The sequence below is a fragment of the Rhipicephalus microplus genome, chromosome 3, assembly GCF_043290135.1.
Source record: "Rhipicephalus microplus isolate Deutch F79 chromosome 3, USDA_Rmic, whole genome shotgun sequence".
NCBI lineage: Eukaryota > Metazoa > Arthropoda > Arachnida > Ixodida > Ixodidae > Rhipicephalus > Rhipicephalus microplus.
Genome location: NC_134702.1, coordinates 110,071,981 through 110,083,081, shown reverse-complemented (window position 1 = coordinate 110,083,081; position 11,101 = coordinate 110,071,981). Strand labels below are relative to the sequence as shown.

Genomic DNA, 11,101 nt, shown 5'->3' with positions numbered 1-11,101 from the left:
TGGGCTATCCGGGACGACTTCATAGGTAACGTCACTTAGTCGTCGCAGCACTCGATAAGGTCCGAAGTACCTTCTGAGCAATTTTTCGGATAGTCCCTGTCTTCGTGCAGGCGTCCACACCCATACCCTGTACCCGGTTTTGTACGTTACAGGTGTATGACGTTGGTTATGGCGGCCTGCGTCGTACTCTTGCTGTTGGTATATTCGCAGACGTGCGAGCTGCCTGGCTTACTCGCAGACGTGCGAGTAAACGCGTCAGCACTCGTTTCGTTGTCATCGCACTTGTGGGGCAGCATCGCGTCTAACATCGTTCTTACTTCTCGTCTGTGAACAAAGCTGAATGGGGTCATCCGTGTGGTTTCTTGTTTCGCAGTATTGTATGCGAACGTTATGTAAGGGAGAATTTCGTCCCAGTTTTTGTGTTCGTTGTCCACATACATTGAAACCATGTCTTCCAGAGCATTGTTAAGTCGCTCGGTCAACCAGTTGGTTCGTGTGTGGTAAGCTGTCGATTTGCGACGAATAATACCGCTGAGCACCAACACATGATCTAAAAGCGCGGCCGTGAATGCGGTTCCGCGATCAGTTATAACGATCGATGGCGCACCGTGTCTCAGCACAATGTTCTCCATGAAGAACCGGGCTACCTCCTCTGCTGTGCCTCTCTGGATGGCTTTTGTCTCGGCGTAGTGAGTAAGGTAGTCGGTCGCCACTATAACCCAGCGGTTATCAACACTAGAGGTGGGAAGTGGGCCCAAAAGGTCCATTCTGATCTGGTCAAATGGCGTTGTCGGGATCTGGACAGGGTGTAGCAAACCGGCTCGTTTCGTGGTAGGTGACTTGCGCCGCTGGCAATCGAGGCAGGTCCGAACATGATGCTTCACGGCAGCGGTGTGTCTAGGCCAGTAATATCTCTCGAACTCTGCTCAGTGTGCGCGTGTAGCCTAAATGCCCAGATGTTACCTCGTTGTGGTACGCTTGCAACACCTCAGAACGAAGAGTGGTAGGGACGACAAGCAGGTAGGTGGACCCGTCTGACGAGAAGTTTATTTTGTAAAGGACATTGTTTCGCAGACAGAACGACGATAGTCCTCTTGTAAAGGCTTTGGGTGCATTCTGGCTTCGTCCTTCTGAATAATTAATCAAGCCAAGTAGCTCAGGGTCGTCATGCTGGTGATCTGCGATGATTGACGTGTCGAGGATTCCGAGGAACGCTGTCTCTTCATCAAAAGCAGCAGCCGACTCTATTGGTGATCGAGATAGGCAGTCGGCGTCCGTGTGTCGTTTTCCCGACTTATACACCATCGTTATATCAAACTCCTGTAGTCCAAGGCTCCAGCGTGCCAATCGCCCGGAAGAATCTTTCAGACTTGTTATTCAACACAACGAATGGTGGTCACTGATAACCTTGAATAGGTGGCCGTACAGGTATGGATGAAATTTCACAACTACTCACACCCCGGTGAGGCATTCCTTTTCAGTGGTTGAGTAATTTGCTTCTGTGCGTGACAGAGTTCTGCTTGCGTAAGCGATCACTCTTTCCTCGTCGTCCTGGTGCTGCACAAGCACAGCTCCGAGGCCAACATTGCTGGCGTCAGTATGGAGCACTGTAGGGGCTGTGTTATCAAAATGGGCAAGCACGGGGGTCATCTGTAGACGTTGCCGCAAGTCATTGAAAGCATCTTTCTGTTCGTCGCCCCAAACAAATGCAACGTCATTCCTCGTGAGACGAGTTAAAGGTGACGCGATGCGCGCAAAATCTGGAATAAACCACCGATAATATGCACAGAGACCCAGAAATTGCCTCACTGCCTTTTTATCTGATGGTGTTGGAAACTGTGCGACGGCGGCAACTTTTTCGGGGTCTGGACGAACTCCTGCGTAACTGACGACATGGCAAGAAACTGCAGTTCCTCAAAGCAGAGGTGACATTTCTCCGGCTTGAGCGTCAGGCCTGCGGCCCGTATGGCCTGCAAGACCATATGCAATCATTCAAGGTCTTCGTCAAACGTTGTAGAAAACACAATGACGTCGTGAAGGTATACTAGGCAGGTTCTCCATTTAAGCCCAGAGAGAACGGTATCCATGAGACGCTGGAAAGTACCAGGCGCGGAGCACAAGCCAAATGGTGAAACCTTAAATTCGTACAGTCCGTCTGGCGTCACGAAAGCGGTTTTTTCACGATCCCTGGGGTCTACTTCAATTTGCCAATATGCGCTCTTTAAGTCCATGGAAGAGAAGTAACGTGCGTTTCGAAGCCTGTCAATCGAATCATCTATGCGGTGAAGTGGGTACACGTCCTTTTTTGTAACCTGATTTAGCTTTCGATAGTCCACACAGAAACGCAGGCTGCCGTCCTTCTTTCTCACTAGAACAACAGGTGATGCCCAGGGGCTTTTCGACGGTTGAATGACGTCGTCTTCAAGCATTGTTGTTACCTGCTGTTCTATCGCTTCTCGTTCTTTTGAAGCCACACGGTACGGATTTTGATGAATTGGTCTAGCCGTGTCCTCTGTGATGATTCCGTGCTTGGTCAAGGACGTCCGGCCAACTTTCGAGGTCGACGCAAAACAGTCGTGGAACTCGTCTAGCAGCACAAGCAGGCGTTCCCGCTGTTGCTGAGTTAAAGTAGGGCTCACGTCAAGGTTAGATGCTAGGTCACGTGGGTCTTATGCAGGTGTTGCTTCGAGTGCTGAAAAGCAGTCACAAACATCTGCGATCTCGTCGAAATGTGCCAACGTTGTGCCTTTTGGAAGGTGCCGTCGCTCGGAGGTGAAATTGGTCAACAGCAAGTTCGTTCGGCCGTCGGTGACATTGACTATTCCTCGTGCTACGGAAATTCCGTGTGTGAAAAGCAGCGAGGTTAGTTGGTCGGCGACTCCTTCACCGTCGAACGGTACGTCACATGCTACTGAAACGAGGATACATGATCGAGGTGGCACGACTATATTGGGGTCTTTGAGACGAAAAGATTTTAGCTCTGGTGATGTAGGATCAGTCAGACGAGCACTCTCGTAAAATGAAACCACGCGGTCCGGGATATTGTATATTGCGCCATGCTCCCTGAGAAAGTCCATTCCTATAATTAAATCTTTGCAGCACTCTGGGAGAACAATGAAAGTCGCGACGAAAGAACAATCTCCTATGCTGATTCTTGCTGTGCATCTTTCAGTAGGGAGCAGCATTTGACCACCCGCTGTTCTTGTACGTGGTCTTGTCCATGGCGTTTTTACTTTTCTAAGATGATCAGCCAGCTTGTGACTTATTATGGAAAAATCAGCACCCGTATCGACTAAGGCCGTCACTTGCTCTCCATCAATACTTACATTGATGTCGGCGCCCACCATTTCGTCGTTGTTAATATTCGTCGGCGTCGAGTCGTTCTGTAGCGGCAGTACTGGGGACTTTGATCGTCTTGCGGTCGGGCTGCGACCTTACCCTGAGAGGTCGCCGCCTTTAGTTTCCCCAGTAAGGGCTGGCCGACCTTGTTCCCCGAAGGTCAGCAAAAGTACGTTGATTCGGTGACGATGTCTGAGCAGGGGATGGAGAGCGTGACCTGTGGGCGGAATGGGGCTGGCAATTAGGAGGCGACTCGTGATAGGAAGACCACGTTGTTGAAGGTCCTCGAGAACCAGGGTCGTCATGGCGAACAATGTAGCCGTCGTTGGCACGGCGACTGTCGTACCCTGGCCGAGTCGGGCGAAGCGATGTGTCGTGGTACCATCAATAGCGAGCTATATGGCCCGCCCCACCACAGTTGAAGCAGAGAGGGCGCCAATCGGCGGTGCGTGAAGCGTCCGTTCTACGAAATTGTGGGCGTCCTATGTCCTCTCGTGGTGGTGAGTAAGGCGCGGCAAGTGGTGGCTGGTGGCATGGAGACATCGGAGACATGGGCCGACGTCTGAAAGCCTCCTGCAATGGTTGCGACGAAGGTGCGGCTGTAGGTGGCTGGTAGTATGATGTAATAGGCGGGACGGGTGGTGGACGGTGGACAGCGTCGTCGTAACTCATTTGACGTTGATCGCGACCGAGATCAGCTGCTGAAAAAGCGTGCCTAAGTTCTTCACGAACGACTGCGGCAACGGCGGTCATTGGTGTATCCACTGGAGGAGTCCAAAACTTCTGAATTTCGTCTCGGACAATATCTCTGATCAGGTCACGTAGGGAGCCCTGATTGTCCAGAGTCCCTGAAGCGGCGTTGATTGGGGTGGTAGTAGACGAGCAATCATATTGGCTTGATCTTTGGTGCAGAGCACGCTCAATGGCAGTGGCTTCTCTTTTAAAATCGGCCACGGTAGTTGGGGCATTGCGCGCAAGTCCAGCGAACAGTTGTTCTTTCACGCCGCGCACAAGGTAGCGCAACTTCTTCTCCTCGGACATGTTGGGATCAGCCCGACGACAGAGGCGCGTCACGTCTTCAGCAAACATTACCACAGTTTCGTTAGGTTTTTGAAGCCTTAGCTCGAGCAACTGCTCAGCCCGCTCTCGACGGTCGACGCAAGCGAAGGTGGTAATCAGCTGCTGACGAAACTCATCCCATGTGGATATACGGCCTTCTCGATTCTCAAGCCACGTGTGAGAGCCGTCATCGAGAGTGAAGTACGTGCGGGCGAGCTTCTGTTGAGCATTCCACTGGTTGATGTCGGCAACGCGTTCGTAATGCTCAAGCCAATCTTCAACATCTTCATGTGGGGCACCACTGAAGCGATCAGGCACAAGCGGCTGAAGAAGTGTTACCTGGGCTGGATTGGAAACGAGGCTGCCTTTTATCCCTTGGACCGACTGTGGCTGGCTAGCGGAGGCCATTGGTCGAGGTACGTAATGCCTGGTAGAATGTTCGTCGAAGGAGGTACGCTCAGGAGATAGGCCTAGCAACCGCCGACTGAAGCCGACTGAAGCGGTGCACTGGTGTCGTAACAGCTGGCTGCGTGTCGGGACTTGATGAACGGCTCCCAGATGGGGTGTTGAGCATCGGCAGGCTTGCAACCCAGCGCCTCCACCAGTGTCGCGGTTCAACGTAAGCAGTGCACCGAGACGTTGAGTCCGAGAACCGGCGGCGTGTGTTTTTATACAGGAGCCAAGAGGCGGCGAGCAAAACAAAAGCACAACGTCTTCTTCAGTTCCCCTTATTTAAGAGCTGTTGGCGCGCACGTCGTCTTCGTTTTGTTTCGGGCGCGGCAATATATATATATATATATATATATATATATATATATATATATATATATATATATATATATATATATATATATATATATATATATATATATATATATATATATATATATATATATATATGTGATCAGCTTACGTTTGGGTGCTCTCTTGGTGATCCCCTTAACTTGGCGTGAACCAAAATTAGCATGGGAGGGTAAGATTTTTTGACGAATATGAGACGCTGGTCAAGACATTAATAGGTGTCACACTCCCGTGGTGTACGTCGTCAAACACTTCCAGCCAGAGTGTGGCACATACCCAAGGGGGGGTATGTGCCGCTTGTATGCGGCAATGTGCCACAGTTGATTGATATTTAGTATCTACCCAGAAACGACGAGAACACGCATGGGCAATTTTAACGCGCGAACGTTAAAAATTTTGACATCGGTAGCGTCTACCTGACGAGTGCAAAGAATAAATGTCATGTTCCCAGCTAGAATCGAACCCAAGCATTCTGCGTGGCAATGAAGCATTTTGCCACAGATCAACGCCCGGTCTCGGAACTACTTTTCAAGTAGACGCTAATCATCGTGAAACGTCAATAGTGGTGGCAGTGCTGCCTACCCAGTTTTATAAACATTACTTATATACTCCTTTGATACAGCTGTGACGTCGGGTTAACGTCAATTGCGGTAAGTTGCCATGCATTGAATTCGATTTATGTAGCAATGTCCAGGGCCAGCAATCTCGCGAGCATCAGCGCTTCATATCAGCTTCTGGTGCTGCTAATACGCATGTTAATTCTAGTTGGCATTGTTGCGCAAGTGCAAACAACTGGTTATATAAACATCTGCAACTCTTCAACATGTGTCTGTACGTGCAACATTTGTACATATATTTAGCGTCATTTCAAGACGTGTCGCTCAATAAAAAAATTACAACACGCCCCCCTTCCCTCCACATGCTTCGCATTATGTCGATTCCCAGGTACGTGAGATCTGCCGATTTTTTTTTTGGTCTTCTGCTATAACACATGAGCAGCTTTGCAGAAGGAGTGTGGCGATGACTGGCCGTGAGGAAATTCAACGCGCACAAGCAATCCTCTCTGGGAGACTTTGAGCATTCTCTCCAGCTCTCTTTCACAGCGTAGTAGATTCCTATGCCCTGCTGCTTGTCCTAACCCCGCGTGCAGTGCCAGAATATCCGAATGCGCGGCAACCACCTCCGGGGCCAAGGCAGCGGTCACTCGTACTGGCGTGGCACTATGCCTCCCACATTCTTGTCAAAGTGCGTGAATAGTGAGAACCACCGTGACCGTGTCAGGTAGTTATTCTGAGACGCAACTTTGAGAGCCATGTTTTTTGCAAGGGTGTGGTAAATCCAGAACACCCTTGCTTGTGACATCGTAGCCAATAATGCCATCGACAGTGTACTGGCCGCGCGACAGCAGCACCATGAGTATCCCCGCCATACTCAGGACCAGGTAGACCAGGTGCAAGTATTTAGAGCGCTTAGGGGATCATTCCCTGACAACGATGTAAGAAAGAGTTAAAATGACTGCATGCCCACAGTACAAGTAGTCTCCAAAAAATGTGTGCTATGGACAGTCCAAGACGGCTCAGCAACTGGCCAACCCGCTTCATTCTTAGTAGTGGATTGGTGTTATTTGCTTTTGGAAAAAGTATTACGCTATACTTGCGACAGGCCTTTCAGTGACAAATATTGTAATACTCCTCATGAAGTATAAAATACCCAAAATGAAAAAAAAAAAACGCGTTGCAAGACATTCCCCATGTAGTGGTGGATGAGCAGCAAGGCAAGCGTGGACCAGATACAGAATATGATGATGGACTCGGACACGTCGAGCGCCCAGTCAAGCGGCGGGGGCACTTTACGCGGTCGGGAATGCGCTCCTGCACGTATTCCAAGCACGTCAGGTTGAGGATTAGGTTCACCGACAGGAAGGCGAGGACCAACAGGGTCGTCCGTTTCTCCTGCCAAAGTTAAATGGCATTGTTTAGAGCAACAAGAAATAGTAAACAGCAAGGGATAAATATTCAAGAACCCATACTCGCACTTGGTGCAAATGGTGATAATTTACACAGGCGCCTTCCTCAGACATGGGTGACACGCGTTTGAATATATAGGTAACTTCCCTGCAAAAAAAGCAGTGTGTTAATTCAATTTCATCCGGAACAGTGCATACAAATATACAACGACGATAGACGATGAACGTAGTAAACATCACAGTACAAACTCGAACGTGCTTAAGGAAATCCGTGAGACCCTGACGCCGGCGTTTTCCCTAAATGCGATTAATGAGATCCAGAGCATGAATCGTGATTGTCTGCAAATGAGCTTTTTTGTACTTCGTCGGAACGCGAGGAGAAAATAGAAGCATAGAGGAATTAGGACTACAGCGGAACAAAAAGACAACTCCATATATACTGACGTGGCGCAGGATGCTGTTGGTGTTTACGGCATTTCTCTCCACGTGGAGGACGAGATAAATACTTCGAAAAGTTTTTTTCTTAATTAAGGACGCAAAGTGAAAGCGGTGAGCGTAAGCGTGGACCATGGTTGTGCAGCTAAACGTATACATACTAATACTCCGAGAAAGAAGCTAGAACTTATGTACCTGGACGTTGTGCAGGAAGTATCCACAATATTCCTCTCATTTTGCCCGTGTCGAGAGCGAGAGTCTGGGGAGGTACAGAGACGCCTTTTTAAGGTCATCTGTAAGACATCCGTATGTCAATGTGGGTGGTTAGTACAAGCACGCAGTAATAATAGCTGGCAAAGAGAATTAAAATAACAATACCTAGCCGGGTTTGATATGTGCTGTCCACTAAAGCTAGGTTGTTTAGGTATCGTTTACCGTCTATGGTGAGATTTTGAATTTCTAGGCAACGTAGAAGCCGTTGAGTGTATCGGACCGACACGTTGTGACGTAAATACCAGCAGTGCAAACACTGCCAAATTCTTGAAATCATTTCAATTTCGACTTCCCTTCATAGTTTCCCGCTAGAGCAAAAGTAACACAATGAACAAGGCTCGATGCTCGCATATGAATATCGAAATTTTCTTTTTGCACATTGCCTTATTTTCTTTCTCGAGCCTTGCCTTTGTTTTCGCACTTCTAATCTTTTTGTCATACGTTTCTAACATCTGTGTTTTTATTACCATTTGATAAATCATTGTTTTGTCTTTTTCATCCGCCAAGACATGAAAGCACAAAAGATTTAAGAAAGACGGCAAGGCTACCAAAAGGAAGCATTGTCAGAGGCGAGTGCCTCGCGTTACCGCAGCAGCCCGTGGCTACGTTTGGTTCCGGGAACGTCCCAGGTTTTCATTTTGCAAGCGCGCTTTTGCGTCATTTGCTACTGTGGGGACAAACGGTCATATTCTTCTGCGTTAGAAAAATATGACCGCTTTCTGCGCGCAAGATTATCTAGGGCAAACGAAAGTAACCTGTTTCACCATGGAAAATCTATTGTCTTTCACCTTAAGTAACCTAAGAGTATTCAAGGGACCACGTGGCAATTAGCGTATAGATACCGGGAAATCTCCAGCAAGCGCCCTACTCAAATAAGCGCCCCATTTTTCTTTTTCTTTGAAAGACTTCATATACGTGCCAATAATCGAGAACCCTAGCCTACCCCCGCGCGTTCTGAGGCCTCCCACCATTTCTCTTTGCAACAGAATGCTACAGAAGCGGTTCTTAGAAACGCAGGTTTTGAGACTGACTACGTGCATGCACGATTCCTGGGTACTTTGCAAATTAAATCATATCAAATTGAATCTTTATTTTTAACTTGTGGTTAACAGCTGTTCAAATAACATGACCCCAGTGGGGGATTGTGGCTCTCGATGCTACACTATGAATGGAAACTTTATTTTAGCCCTACAGGACCCGCATAGCGCGTAGCGGGGGTCTCCCACGTAGGGACCGACAGGAGTCCCTGTTGGCCGCTTCGTGGGCCTGCTGGATGGCCCATTGTTGGTCGCCGAGAAGTGAGTTTCTGAGGACCTCTCCTACTTGTTCGAGGTAGAGTCGGGAGGAGTGTTTCTACACTCCCGGAGCATGTGTGTGAGTGTCGCCATGTGTCCACACTAGAGACACGTGTCACTGGAGCACGCATCGGGATAGACAACGTGATGCTTGGCAAAAATAAGGTGTGTGTGGGTCTGTAATAGGCGTAGGGTTAGCACCTGCGGTCTGTTAGGTTCAGATATGGGGGGGGGGGGGGGAAATGCGGCGTTCAAGGTGAAAATGCTTTGTGATGTTGTTGTAGGGAATGGGCGCATCGCGATTGGTCTCTAACTCAGCGAGATGGGGTTGCCCTGTGGCGGCACAGTCGGTAAGTGCGCGCTGCATTCACGGCAGTCACGCGCCGCAGTCACACTATCACCTGCGAAACAGATTCTTAACTCTGCCACAACACAATCCTCACCCGAAAACCCGAAGTAGCGGAAAAAGTAGCTATAGCTTGAGGCATGCTCGACAGCAAACGGGAAATCATCTACATCGGCTCCAGACATCAAAGCCTTCGAACGTGGCGTCATCTCCGACCAGGCGTTTTGTATCCTGCGCAGCGCAGACTCAAGTGCCCTGAAGCACCACACTGCCATCTGATTCCCCGCCCATCAAGGCTAGGTGCCGGGTGCCCCATCCAACCTCAACGAGATCGCTCATAGTATACACTATCTGAAGAATAAATGCGATCCTGGGTTATTTGGCGAATATGATTGCAATGACAACCACAAAGAGGGTAGCAAGTGCGAACAAGATGCCGCAAATTGCACGACGTCTGCAACAAGATGTCATATTTAGTGGAAAGACAAGCCAGTAAACGGTACCATGCCCGTAGCTAGCCCCCCTCCCCGAAATTCAGGCGGGAGTGTTCAAACGAGGACATCATTAACGAATAGGTATTTTTCAAGCCGTTCAACATGTCAGAGTGTTCTCAGGTGGTCGAAGGACGTAAAGCAGGTGAAGGTGAATTTACAAGGCATGGTTCTCAATAGGTAAATAAGAACAAAAACGTGGTTGTAAAGTGCAGCAATGTACTATTTCGTTTTATTGCGCATAAGCAAATATACTATTCACGTTTTTCGCAGTTTTCAGATATGGCATGCTGAAATAGGTGCAAGGAATATAGGCGCAAGCAATAGCCCTTAATACTTTGACCTGAACTCAAGCTTCGGTACAAACACTGCATCATATTTGAGTCAAGCGGCAGCCGCTGTGTTTAACGGGCAATGGAAAAGAGAAGAAAAGAGATAGAAAATGAGAGAAGAAAAGTCAATTGGCTGATAAAGGCGCAAGATCGCTCTGTTACAGCCCCCCTCCCCCCTTTATGGACAAACCGAGGTCTAACATACGAGGACACTTCCGTGGACACCAAAAGCGTGCATGCAAGAGGAAATGGTCGAAAAACAGTATAGAAATAAATTCAAAGAAATTTTTTTCAATATTTGGAGTTTTCTTTTGCTCCAGTTCAGAAATTGCTTTGCGAACTTCCACACCTGTTAAGACCCAGAGGTGCCGTTTTGAGACAGCAAAATCTCGCCAGTTTTTTAATTGTTCATCTGAAATAAATATTTTGCCGTTTCCTTGCCTGCTCATGAGCCAAACAAGCAAATTTAAAATAAATAAAGCTGAATTTTCTTTTTGGTGTTGAAGAGGTAGCAAAATATTTGGTATAAACTTTTCGTTAAGTGTACAAACTAACGCCAATATCAGTAAATCGGATCGAATGCATCACCAGTGATCCCGATGCATCTGTAGATGGGAATAATTTCATTTCTTGAATCGTCTTTCTTTGCATTGATCCAGCATAGCGTTTGCTGCGTATGATGAAGCTTCACTAGAACATTTGCCACATTCACAGTGAAGATTGCAAACGAGCCTGACTTATGCCAAGGAATGAAAGCGAAGATC

General features: G+C 48.2%; 1 pseudogene; it reads right to left on the bottom strand.

The window, feature by feature from the left end:
- Positions 1–6,333: 6,333 nt before the first annotated feature.
- Positions 6,334–7,279, bottom strand: LOC119159468 (phosphatidylcholine:ceramide cholinephosphotransferase 2 pseudogene; annotated as a pseudogene).
- Between the last annotated feature and the right edge of the window lie 3,822 nt (positions 7,280–11,101).